The 13,315-nt window shown below is 52.3% G+C and overlaps 1 protein-coding gene and 1 long non-coding RNA gene across 6 annotated transcripts in view; one reads left to right on the top strand and one right to left on the bottom strand.

The window, feature by feature from the left end:
• Positions 1–13,315, bottom strand: part of ITSN2 (intersectin 2) — a 105,481-nt gene that overhangs the window by 83,968 nt on the left and 8,198 nt on the right. For 3 of the 5 annotated variants that reach the window (XM_027858012.1, XM_027858016.1, XM_027858017.1), the window contains exon 1: positions 12,960–13,002. The exons of 1 other annotated variant lie outside the window; for it this stretch is intronic. The gene's annotated coding sequence lies outside the window, so the exon portion shown is untranslated. Of the gene's footprint in view, positions 1–12,155; positions 12,226–12,959; positions 13,003–13,315 lie in introns of those variants that run through there. One more of the 5 variants, XM_027858013.1, reaches the window with a different exon arrangement.
• Positions 12,283–13,315, top strand: part of LOC114040040 — a 7,828-nt gene continuing 6,795 nt past the window's right edge. Inside the window, exon 1 of the long non-coding RNA XR_003568734.1 lies at positions 12,283–12,349. This is a non-coding gene — a long non-coding RNA (uncharacterized LOC114040040). The remainder of the gene's footprint in view (positions 12,350–13,315) is intronic.

Raw genomic sequence — 13,315 nt, 5'->3', positions numbered from 1 at the left:
TGATAAAAAGAACTGTCCTCCCCCAGAGAGAACTGATAAACTCTGAGTGCAGACTGAAGAAAACTTTTTTCATTTTCTTTATTTTTCTCATTTTTTTTTTAAACAGGGCTAATAAGTTTTAAATAAGCAAGTTTTGCATGACTTCACATGTATAACCATATCATTGTTTGCCTTCTCAAAGAGTGGGGGAAGGGTGGGAAAGAGAGAGAATTTGGAACTCAAAATTTAAAAAAAAATGAACGTTGAAATAACGTACAAGTTCTAAAAGCTATTTCCAAAAATAAAATCTATCCTGTATTATTGATATTTATTGTCCCCATTAGAAAGTGAGCTGCCTGAGGGCAGGGTTTTGAACTCAAAGAACTTAGCAGTGTGCCTGGCATATGGTTAGCATTTAATCAATGCTTCACTGATTGAAAGTTACCCAGGAGGTGTTTACAATATATATATTTCTATGTAACTAATTATACATAATTCTGTTTCCTCTGTTAGAATGCAAGCTCCTTGAGGGCAGGAACCCTACTTTTTGCTTTGACTTGAATCCAAAGCAGTTTAGCAGTGTTCTTGGCCCACCCTAAGAGCTTCACAAATGCTTAATGACTGACTGACTATCAGGTGTACCCCCCAAGGAAAAAAAGAGCTCATCACAAATGCCAAGAGCCCCTTCTTACAGGGGTCCTGTTGTTACAAACCATTTTGACATGAAAAATCACTTCCTATGTCCCACGGACTAGGGTTACAAACTCAAAAATTAAGCAATCACTGCCCTCAAAAAGCTAAAGGTGAGACAGAGGCCAGAGGGAAGTGGGGAAAATTCCTGGAGAAACCTCCCGACCCCAGGGCAGCTCACTGACCTGCCCTCTCCAAAAGTCAGAAGAGCAAGGGGGAAGCTTAGGGCCAGGTCAGATGACCAAATGGCCTCTGATGCTGGAGAGGCTGTGAAGTTATTCACAACAACCCTGAGAAGACATGGCCCCAGGCCTTGCCCCAAATCAGTAAGCAGGGATTGGGCCCCAAAGGAGGCCCAGAGACAAGCCCCCTTTCCTCACAAGTTTGGCTAGCAGACATCTTGTATTAAAAAGATGCGACTACTTACCCCAGCCAGTTGGAGTAAAATGAACAAATCCACACTAATAACCAACAACACAGAAGTTGGACTGGATGATTAGTCCTTAAGACCCTCTCTAACCTCAAGGCTGCTGGGCCCCATTTCCAGAGAATAAGACCAATGAAACACAACAGTGAGGCGTGTGGACTCTGGGCCAGCACTCTCCGTGGACCACCTCTGGGCCTTAGTTAGGTTCCTAAACCCTCAGAGCTCCTTCACCTACAAATCTCCCCTCCTTACCACTGCCCCAGTTGTTGAGAGGAAAGAGCTCTCCAACGTACTAAGTGCCTGTAAGCAGCAGCATGTGGGGGAGTGGAGAGAGCACCTGGCTTCCAGGTCCACCTCCCAGAGCTATTAGCTGGGTGGCCCAGAGCAAGGCCCACCCCTTCTCACAGCCCCAGTCAACTCCTTAAGATACTAAGTTACAGAGAAGGTGCCACCCTGCTTGGGCAGAGAGAATGTCTTCATCTGGGGCCTCCACCCAGACCCTTACACTCCCTCAGCAGCTAAGCCTGTTTCTCTAATCTTCCAAGAGGTAATGAAGGCTGAGATCAGGAGAGTGCAAATGGAAATCAAAAGGAAAAGATGCATTCTGTACAGACTGAAGTATACTATTTTTCTCTTTCTTTTTCTTTCTTTCTTCTGTTTGAGTCTTCTTGTACAACATGACCAATATGGAAATGTTTTACGTGATTGTACACATATAACCTATATCGTATTGCTTACCATCTCAGGGAGAGGGGAGAGGAGGGAGGGAGGGATAGATAGAATTTAGAACTCAAAACTTAAAAAAAACGTAAAAAATTGTTTTAACACGTAATTGGGGGGAAAAAAAGAAAAAAAATCTTTTTAAAACAGTAGGTGTCAAAATGATTGAAGAGGGAAAGAAATGCCTCTCTCTGAGGTCAGAAAGTACTTGGCCCAAGTGAGGACCACACCAGCAGAGGAGGCAGCCCTGAGCAGCCATCCTCTAAGCCCCCTGAAAATGCTGGCTGGAGGAGGAGGAGCTCAAGGGAGCAGAACCGAAAACTGACCAGGGATAGTTGGGGCTCCTGCAAACAACATGTCCCCTCTCTTAATTTCATCTGTACAATGGGAACACTTTTCTACCTTCCTGATCCAAGTCCAAAAGGCTTGTGGGGCCTGCCAGGCACAGTGCTAGGCTTTGACCCTGTGATTTCACGGCTATAACGAACTCACAGATGAAGAAATACCCTGTCACCCTTGGGCAGCCTCCTCGATCACCTGTAGTTTGGGGGCTGTCTCAGGCAGTGCCAGGGGAAATGATTTGCCTAGGGTCACCTGGCCAGGATGTATAAACAGCAGCACTTGAACTCAGGTATTCCTGGCAGACAGCAGTTCTCCATTCCCTATGGGAAGCTGCCTGACCATCAGAAGCTCATATTCTATCAGGGGAAAATATGCATATGTCAGGATATACAAAACACAGACACAGCAAATGCATGCTGATTTAAGGGGAAGGGATAAGGGAAGACTTCCAGAAAGAGGGAGCTGAACCCTCAGAGGCCAAAGTGAAAGGGAGGGCACCATTCTAGGAATGGGGGACAGAGTGTGAAAAGGGGCTGAGGCTGAACTGGAATCCAGGCCTTCTATAGGGATGAGGATTGGGACCAGAGCCAGTTAGACCAAAAGTACTGACTGTGTGCCAGGCCCTAGGCTAAGCTGAGAACATAGGCCCTGCTCTCCAGAGGCTGCCAGTCTATGGCAATCAGGGAGCGATGTCCAAAAAGATTGGAAAGGTACACTGGTGACAGATGGCAAGGGCCTTGACATGACAACCAGGTGTGAAAAAAGAGGAGCCACTGGCCATTGATGAGCTGGGGAGTGCCAGTCTGGAGGAAAGGCCCAAGCAAGAGGTTCCTACAGCAAATAGTCCAGGTGGGCCTAGCAGGATCTGATCCACTTTTCCAGTCCCTTCCCACGTGCAATGGTCCTGACAAACTGTAGCCTTTTTACTGTCCCTGGCCCATGTCACCCCATCTCCAGCCCACATGCCATAGTCCGGTCAGGTCTCCAGGCCTGGAACGTGCCCCTCCCCTGCTCCTTCCTTCAAGACCACTTTCTACAGTAAGCCTTTCCTGATTCCCGCCTCCCGCTCCCAAACTACCCATCTTTAGGTGTTTCTACATCTGCATGTTGCCTCCCGGATAAAAATCAACTCTGAGAGCAGGGACCGTTTCCCTTTTTGCTTGTGCCTGGCACACAGCAGGGACCCAGGCAGTTCCCAGAGACTGACAAAATACCTTTCCACAGCCACCCTCTGCTTTGTTCACCCAGCATGTCCAATCCCTCTCCCCTTGGTTCTGTCTCAGGCCAGTACCCCTGCTCGACACGGCGCCCTTCTTGAGGCCCTGGCCCTAATTCCAAAGCTGCTCTGCTAAGCCCCAGCCTGGCTTCCCTCCCACCACCGGCTGCTGCCACCACTTTGACTGAAGGGCTGATGTTCCAACTGGGCCCTCACTGCTGAAAAGCAATCCTTGGATGCCCCACCACCCCCGCCCACCATCCTCCTCCTCAGGCCTCGACAGCTCCTCTGATCAACCGCCAGAGGCCGTTCGTCCAGAGTTCCCCCTCCTTCCTTCCCCCTCACCTTACACCCCACTCTGCCCCTGGGTCCCATGGAGAGGTACTCCATCTTCTTGCCAAGGCAGACCCCTCTAGTTGCACAAGCAAGTCCATTCTGCCCTGTCTCCCCTTGCCCCTTACTTTCTCTCTAGTTTTCACTCTCTCCCTCTCCCCCGCCCCAATCCTCACTTGACCCCTCCATCCCACATCTCACTCGAGAGAAGACCACAGGTCCGCACTGCCTGTCCTCTGCTTCTTCATTCTCCAAAGTCCCTCAGAGCTCCCACGGACCAAAGCCAGTGGCCTCCTCTCAACCCTCGGCCTTCTTGACCTTCATGGGGCCTCTGACACTCTCTCTCTTCTCCAGATTTTCAGGACATCTGTCTGTCTCTCCCCCTCCCCCATGTCTCTCTCATCCTCTTACCCTCTCTTCTCTCTGTCCCTCTCTCTTTCTCCTTCTCTCTCCATGTCTGTCTGTCTCTCTCTCTCTCCCTTTCCTTGTTCTCCTACCCCTCTGATTGCTCTTCCTCAGTCTCCTTTGCTCGATCTTCATTCAGGTCTAAATAGGTGGGCCACAGGGATCTGTCCTGGACCTCTTCTCTTCTTCCTCAATACTCTATCACTTGGTTGTCTCACCAGCTCCCCTGGATTCCACAATCAACTCCATTCTGATGATTCTCAAATCTGCTCAGCCAGCCCTAGCCTCCATCTTGACCTCCAGTCTAGGCAGATGGCCCACAGACATATTAAATCCAGCTTGTCCAAAACAGAACCCTTTATCTTTGCCTCCAAAGCCTCCTCCTTCCAAACTTCTTAGTGACTGTCCAGGGCACCCCTAGGCTCAAAACCTAAGGGTCATTTGGGGGCTCCTCACTCTCTCTCACTCTCTCTCACTCCCTAGTTCCAATCTGGGGGCCAAGGCCTATTGATTGTATCTTCACAATGTCTCTTGTTATGAACGTAACATCATCATCTCACACCTGCACTACTACAATGGCCTGCTGGTGGGTCTACCTGCCAGAATAATGACAATGATAATAACAACAGCAGTTAACATTTATATAGCCCCTACTCTAGGTGATGCAAAGGATAGAGTACTGGGCCTGGAGTCAGGAAGACTCTTCTTCCAGAATTCACATCTGGCCTCAGACACTTAGCATCTGGGTGACCCTGGGCTAGTCACTTAACCCTTTTTGCTTCAGTCTCTTCATCTGGAAAATGAGCTGGAGAAGGCTAGTATCTCTGCCAAGAAAACCCCCGCAGGGCCAGACACAGCTGAAACAACAACTAGGTGCCAGGCAGTGTGCTAAGTACTTTACAATGATTATTTTATCTGATCCTCACAACCAGCCAGGGAGGTAGGGGCTATTGTTCTTCCCATTTTACAGATGAGGACGCTGAGGCAAACAAACGTAAAGTGACTTGCCTAGGGTCACGCAGCTAGTAAGTGACTGAGGCCCCATTTGAACTCAGACCTTCTGACTCCAGGCCTGGCACTCTCTTCTGGCGCTCCGTCCCACCAGCTGCCCCTCCCAGCCCCAACCCTGCCTCCTGGAATCGTCTCTGGCCTCCACAGCCAGGCCTTATGCCAGACCCTTCATCTGGCGCTCCACCTCCTGGTTTCCCGGGTTGCCTTCACACCTCAGCTCAAAGCCCACCTTCCATTGGAAGCCTTTCCTGATTCTTCCTTCTGTTAGTTATTTCCCATTTCTCCTGACTACACCTTGTTTGGTCCATTCTTTGCAGGCTGTTTTCCCCAGCAGATTGTGGGTTCCTTGAGGGCAGGAGCTGCTATCTCTTGCTTTTTTTAAACTGCACAGAGCAGGCACAGACTCAATAAAACCCCCGAGGAGTGAGAGCACTCTCCCAAGTGTTATCACCTCCATCAGAGAGGGAGAATTAGTGTGGAGTGGCCCCAGAGTCAGAACTCTTGGGTTCCAGAGCCACCTTCACACAAGCTGCCCACGGCGAGTCTGCCCACGCTGAGGGAGCTTCTTCACTGTCGAGGATTCAGACCCAAAACACAGAAAAGGCTGCCATCTCTCTGACACCTCCTTCAAACTCCAGGCCTAGCTGAGAGTAGCCCCAAAGGGACCGAACGCCCAGAGAAGGAAGGAAGGGCTTCCTTCCTGAAGCCACAAAAGCCGGAATGTGATTCAGCCCTTACCGAGACCACACCAGCCTGCATTCGGGAATGGGGTAATGCCAGTCCAGCTCCACCGCGCTGACTCACTGGTATGGTCCTGGCAAGCCACTGACATGCCCCTCCCAGAGCTTCAGCGCAGACCGCCTCCTGTCAGCTGCTGTTTGTGGCAAACCAAGGTCGGGCGCTCCCACCAGGAAAACGCTACTTTTTGGTGGCAGGCTGGTGAAGGGGCATGGGCAGACCCCTTCTTAGCACAATAAAACATTGCATTATAAAGGAAAGCAACTCTACTGAAATGCAGTTATCAACACAAAACCATAGCGATTCGTGGAACCTCAGCGAAGAAGCCCTGGCTGCATCTGTGATCACGCTGGTCTGAGGCCCTCCCAAGTGAGGAACCCCGCTCCACTGAAGCCAGTCAGCGCCCCTGTCTAAAAAGAGGCGAGACTGAGACTAACCTAGGTCTTCCTGGCTCCAAGGCTAGCTTTCTACCCACTGTGCCAAGCTAACACTCGAAAACCACTTCTCATATTACAACAAAAACCAATCCGAACCCCAGCGCCATCTCTACTGAGTTCACCAAAAAGGACGCAGAAGGATTCTGTGCTGAGCACAGGAAGGGGAGAAGACCCAAGCTCAGAAAAGGTCCTCGGCTCTAATGCTAAGCACCCAACTGTGATGACTGCCCAGGCTTGCCACACCACGCGTCTGGCCAGTCCTAGTCAGTCCCAACATGCCTGCATAGGCTCACCACCCACCCTGGCCCCAGGTTAGCATGTGACAGAGGAGGGCAGCCTGGTGCATGGAGCAGAGGCTAGCCCCCCAGCCTCTCCCACCAGGCTCAGAACTGCCCAAATAAAGTCAGACCAGCTCTCACTGGTGCCTCTGGTCATCCGCTCCCTCCAAGTGACAGACTGGAGGCTCAAACCGAGGCTCATCCCCCAGAGGCTCAAATGGACACATTCGGCCACGAAAGATGAGAAAAGAGAGACTTGGCAAGAGGGTCGCGAGCGGCCACTCTCGGGTGAGCATTTCCTCTCTAAGGAGTTGAGCTGGCAGTCAGAGCTCCCGACACCTTCCCAGGCCGCCGGCCGCCCCGCCACCCCCATAAACACACACCCCTTCCCAGGCCGCCACACACACACACACACAGACACACAGACACACAGACCACTTCTGCTCTGACCTGCTTCCTCAGCATTTCCGGCAGTTGGACTTGCTGCCCCACAAGCCCCAAGTCAAGGTCCAGATCTACCAACCCTGCAAGTTTGCCTCCAGTGCTGACATAGAGAGGCACCCGCTGAGCTCATCACTCTGGCCTCCCATGCCTCCACCCCCCTCAGGAGCCCTGCCTGCCAGAGTCTGGGTTTCTTTCCCACCCCTGGTAACTACAGCTGGCTGGCAGTCCCTACCAACCTGACCCCAAGCACTAAGCTCCTGGGCTCTGACCTAGGTCTCTGGCCCACGGAGGGCAGGTCCAGGCCTCTTTTTCAGTTCTGTCTCTGTCTCTGTCTTTAGCACTTAGGCCAATGCCTTCCTTCTACCCAGCAGGCATATAATAAATGTGTACTGCGTTAGCCTGGAGTGACCTTGAGAACACACAATGTCAGAGTAAGAATGTCCTTCAGGACAGATACCCTCTCCTTACCACCCCAAACTGATTTAAGAATTGTAGTAAGACTTCACTGACCCCAAACACCAAACAAAATTACCTTTCCAAAGGCCAGGGAGTTATACTTTTTAAAGAAAAAAATCCAATAAATCAAAGCACTCAAAATGTGATTTCTGAATCTGTGGGATCTTAAAATGACAAGAAAGTATACATGAGCCTCTCAGGACTCATACTTCCTAAGAGCCTAGGTCTCTTTCTCCCAAACAGCCACACACAAAGAACCGAAAGTATGACTAATATCGAGTCCCAGGCACCTCCACCAAGAAACAGTGTCTTTCACAAAATTTCCTAATTGACTCCCTTCTGTCTCTTTCCCCCCGAGCCAAATACCACTCTGGGCAGCGAGCAATGCTCCCCCAATGTGGGGGAACCAAGCACAGCCTTACAAGCTGCAGATGCAGACCCTGAATGCCCAGCCCAAGCCAACTCAAAGAGCAACAAACGCTGCATGGAAAAAGGGAACACAGTAATTCTTTTCTGCAAACTCCAGCTTCCACTAGCAACAGGCTGATCCAGAGAAGACAAAAAGACACTATTAAAAGGAGAATCAAGATCTTCCTCCACTCGCAAATCCCAACACAATGGAACAGCTCGGCCTTGAAGAAATAGCCCCCCATTCACCAGAACTCCACACAGTTTGTTTCCTGAGCTCCAATACTCCCATCACCAAAGAAAACTAATTTGAGATCGGGCTAGCGAGGTTCTGACAGAGGGTAAAAAATCACTCAAAAAGACAAAAAGGGTCAAGAGTGGACATCTGTGCTGAGCTTTCCTGAAATAGAGGAGGCCATGCCCTAGGGTGCTCCCTGACAAAGGTGCCAGTCTCTGGTCCATAACAGACCCATGCCTAGCACGTGACAGCGAGGAGCCTCACTAACATGCTCCAGTCCTTTCATGTAACAGAAAAAGAGTGGATGCCCATCGAGGGGAAGAAATAGGGACAAAGGGAGGTCACATCTATTTGCACTCCAATGTCCCTCTTAAGAAAAATTCCCTTTAAGACCCTCCTACTCTGATGCTCATGTTGGGCTCTCGAAGAGTATGCCAGGGACACAGGAGCCCCAACTGGAAAGGCTTCCAGGAGGGCACTGGTAACTGCCCATGTGGGCTGGCTGAGGACCAGATTGACTCTTGGGAAAGGCCCAACCATCCCTGGCAGGCTGGCCATGGGCAGATGAATTAACGACTGGTAGACTGCACCCCATGAAATAAAGGGAAACTAGGCCTGGATGATCCCTTCCTCTTCTATACTGACTGGCCATGGGCACAAAGATTCACAGAGGTCTGTGGCAGCCTACAATATCCACTGACTTATGGAGATTCTCTACATCTGCACTTTTTGGCTCCAGACCAAACACACGGGTAGAGGCCCAGCTCCCCCTGCACTGACATCTCACTATAATCGTACACCAAAGCCAAATGGAAGGGAGCCTCCTAGGTAGTCCTGAGACAAGCAAGTGATGGGGGTGAGAGGGTCGGCTCTACTGGGCACCTAAAAGGCAAATCCTTCGTGGGACAGCTGGTCATCTCACCTTTCTGACGCATGAGAAGCTGGCTCCAGCTGGCACAGATACAGGCGAGGAGAAACCCCGCAAAGGCATTGAAAAGACCTTCCACATCAAAGCCAGATACCCACTCTGTGACCTCAGAAAGGTACGAGGCCAACAGGGAGGGCTATGAAAACTATGCTGAAAAATACAGTTCAGGGAAAGAAACGAAAAGGGACTGATGGTTTACTGACTATTCAGATGCTGCACACCTGCGTATTTCAAACCCTTTATGTTAGAAGAGCCAGAGTCCTCATATAAATGCATGTCACCTTGCCCAGGCAAACCCAATCCCCAGGAACTGAAATGAACGGCAGGCGTGACGGCCAGGAATCTCTGACAGACTGCAGGAGGAGAGGGTGGTGGCCGGGGCCTGCCAAAAGACACGCCTCCTGGGGACAGGCCAGTGAGCCGGGCTGCAGCTGCTGGACACGTTCTTGTTAAGAGGAGAGCCAATATTTCATTAAACATTACATGTTGTCTTCTCCATCAGAATGGACGGCAAGCACTTTGTAACCCCGAGGCTGAGCCCACAGTGCCAGACGCAGAGGAAGGAGGCACTTCCCTTGGTGAGCATCATACCATTGCACTGTGGGTGCCAGGCACAGCTGGACCAGGAGCTCCTCCCCCCGGGGTCCATGGAGGCGTTTTAAAACTACTTCAATATAATTGGTTTCCTTTATAACCCTGCATATTGTGTTTTACACATTTACAAACAAGATGCTGGGAAGAACCCCTGAGCTGGACATTACAGCGGTCCAGAGGAGACCTAGTGAGGCCCTGGACTAGGACACTGTCAGGACGCGGGGCCTACTGTCAAGATGAGTGGAGAGAGGGATCAGATGTAAGAGATATTGAAAAGCAGGATGCCAGGCCTTCACACAGACTGGAGGCTGCAGGATGAGATAAAAGGGCAAGGCCCAACAGCTCGGGAATTTCAAGCCTGGTGGAACTGCGAAGAAGCTGGTAGAATCGACAGAATTAGGGAAGGTGGGAGGAGGGACAGGCTTAAGGGGGGAAATGCATGGACCCATATGAGGTGTTGAAGGGATGCATCCAGAGGAGAGAACCTGGGGCTGGGAGTATAAACTTGAGAGTCCCTGCCCTCAGGAAGTTTAATTAGATAACAGGAGGGGTTTGAAAAGTCCACAAATAAGTGGGGTATTCAAGCAAGGAAAGATGGATTCTAGCTTGAGAGGAGGTGGGAAGATGACCACCCTTGACCACCCTCACCACCTCTTGCCTGGCGCACTACAACAGCCTCCTCATTGGTCCCCTGACCTCTGGCTTCTGTCCACTCCAGGCCACTCTACACACTGTGGCCCAAGGGGCTTTCTCACGTCCAGAGCGCGTCTCAGGCCTGTGCCCAAGTGACTGTCCCACTCAACGTACTTCAGTATCTGCACTCGGGCTTAGCTTTGGGAGCCCTTCATGATGTGGCCCCAGCCTAGCTTGGGGGCCTCCCTCCCACACCCAGTGATGCTGCTTAAACAGATACTCGGGGCTCCCACCTCCATGCCTTTGCCCTGGCTGTGTCTCCCTCCTCTGCCTCCCAGAATCCCTCTCTTCCTTCAGGATGCAGCTCGAGCCCCACCTTCTCTAGGAAGACTTTCCTGATGTGCCTTCTCCCAAGCCTTCAGTCTGAATGTATTAGTATTGATTCTCTTTCTGTTCGTGTCTGGAAGCTCCTTTCTGTTGGCTTCTCTGTCCTCTCACCCCCAGGACCTGGCACATAGCAGGTGCTTGAGAAACACTTTTGGACTGACTGGCTGGATCAAGAGCTACCTTCAGGGAGCTTATACCTGAGCCAGGTCTCGCTATTTGTCTGTGTTAGTTGGGGGGGCGGCTATTAAGGGGAAGGGGAATCAGTGTCTGCCAAAGAAGCAAAAAAAGGCAAAGCCCACTCAGGCCAAGTCAAGCCACCCCATATCTTCCACGCGAAGGGAAGAGGAACCTGTGGTCTACACAGCTGGAACAGCCAAAGCCAAAGTCCTGTGGATGTCCTCGAATGCCCTGCCTGTATTTTGAGAAGTGTGAGGCAGCCACTGGAGGTTGAGGGTCTGAGCAAAGGTGGTGGCAGCTGAGTTGGGGGGAGAAGTATGAAGCACGGGTGTGCTAACGGCTGAAGATAGGCAGAGAAAGACACCAACGTGGAACATAATGGGGTCAGAGAAGCAAGGTTCAAACCCCACATCTGACAGTGCCTCCCTAAGCGTCAGTGTCCTCACCTGCAAAATGAGAATGATGTATTTTGGAAGGCAGCTGCTGGAAAACTGCTCCAACCTTCATGAGTCACCTCCAGGCCACCCCCAGCACCAAGAAAAGGGGACTCTGGACAAAACCCTGGTAAGCTGGGTCTGCTAGCCTGTTGGCCACACTTACTTCAAAGCTCAAACACATTTCCTGACCGCTGATTTCTCTGGGCCATGTGATGGACTGGGATACACAGGCTCCTCCCCTGATCTACAGCACAAATTTTATTGAGAATTTCCAAGGTAAACAGGGTGACTTCTACACCGTCTTGTCCCTAACACTCATTTCTGTCACAAAGCACAGGTGCTTATTTCAATTTCTTAACACAGTAACTTGTACTAGACTCCCGCACACAGATTTATATCCCTCCCCTTCACAGCCAAATTAATACTAACTCACGAAAGGCCTGTCCTGGTCCCCTCAGATGCCCGGGACTTCTCTCCTCAAAAAATGGCCATGGATTTATTTTGTATATGCTTATATGGGTTGAAAGAAGGGAAGCTACTAGGCAGAAAGACCTTTGACTTGTGTCTCTGTAACGTTCCCTCGCCTTGCCCAGTACACATAGGCCCTTGATAAATCCTTGCTGACTGATGGTTAGCACTACTAGGTTTACAAAGGCAAGAGCGTTACAGTGACAACCACAGTTCTTCTATCTGCTATGATTCTGTTATTTGAGGCTGATTTCCTTTACTGGAATATTTTGAGAGCACAGCCAGGCCCGATAACTTCAGAATGCATGGATGTCCAACCTTGTTTTCCACATTCTTTCTCTTCCACGTGACCTCAGGCCCAGGCGTTGTTAACTCACGAATACTTCTTAAATTAGTCCCAAATACTTACTGAAGACTAAGCAACAGCCAGCACATATTTATTAAGTGACTACAACGTGGCCGGCACCGTACTAAGCGCTGGGACACAAAGAGGCAAAAGGCGGTCCGTGCGCTCAAGGATCACGATCTAGTCGGGGAGACAACGTGCGCCCAAACACCACAGAGCCATCTGTTTGCGGAATCAACGGGAAACGACAATCAGAGGTAAGGCTTCCCAGACAAGGTGGGGCTCCGGCTCGACGAGAAGCAAGCCGGGGAGGTCAACGGTCAGCTGCAGGGACCGACGGACACAGAGAACGCCCACAGATGGAGGGTCTTGTCCGTGGCGGTCACAGGATCAGAGAGTGTGGGGGGCAGGGAAGGGGAGAGGGTCTTAGATATGAAGCTGAAGGAGCCCCTGGAATCTGGGGGGGTGGGTGACACAGGGTCCGACCCAAGCTTCAGGATGATCGCTTTGGGGCGTGCCTGGGGGGCGGACCGAGGGAGAGAGATCGCGGGCAGCCCCCCCAGCAGCTCCCGCAACGGTCCAGACCCAAGGGGAGGGGGGGGTTAAAGCCAGGTCACGGGGAGAGCTCCGGGAGGACCGGTGCGGCCCGGGGCCCTCGCAGGGTCCCCGCCCCCGGGACCCCCGGGATCGCCGGCCCGCCCCTCGGGGCCGCGTCACCTGTCACACGCGTGGGCGTCCCCTCCCCCGCGTCCACGACCCACCGCCCCGCCGCCTCCACCGCCCCCGCCGCGACCAGGAAGTCGCCACCGGAAGCGGGCCCTCCTTCCTGCTTCCGCGCGCCCCCGCCCGCCCCCCGCGCAATCCCACCTGCCGCCGCTCGCTTCGCCTCCGCCTCCGCCTCCGCCTCCGCCTCCGCTGCTCCCTCGGCCGCCCGCGGGGACCCGCGGCAGGGGTTCCGACTGCAGTCAGGGGCCGAGCAGCCAGGAGCTGCGAGCGAGGTAGCTGCCGCGCCGCCTGTCAGAGCCTCCTGTCAGCGCCGCCCGGCCCCGCCCCGACGTCACGTGGCGTCGCCGCGACGTCACCACGCCCCCCAGGACGTCACGTGACGGCCGTTCCGATGGAAGCCGGGGGCGGAGCGTGGAGAGCCAAGGGGCAGGGCGGGGCCTAGAGAGCGATGGGGCGGGGCCGGAGGGGAAACTCAGGAGGCCAGGAGGGGCGGGGCC

Source organism: Vombatus ursinus, unplaced genomic scaffold (genome assembly GCF_900497805.2).
Source record: "Vombatus ursinus unplaced genomic scaffold, bare-nosed wombat genome assembly UNPS02012622.1, whole genome shotgun sequence".
In the NCBI taxonomy this organism is placed as follows: domain Eukaryota; kingdom Metazoa; phylum Chordata; class Mammalia; order Diprotodontia; family Vombatidae; genus Vombatus; species Vombatus ursinus.
The sequence above is the reverse complement of the archived record's forward strand: the minus strand, read 5'-3'. Positions and strand labels throughout refer to the sequence as shown.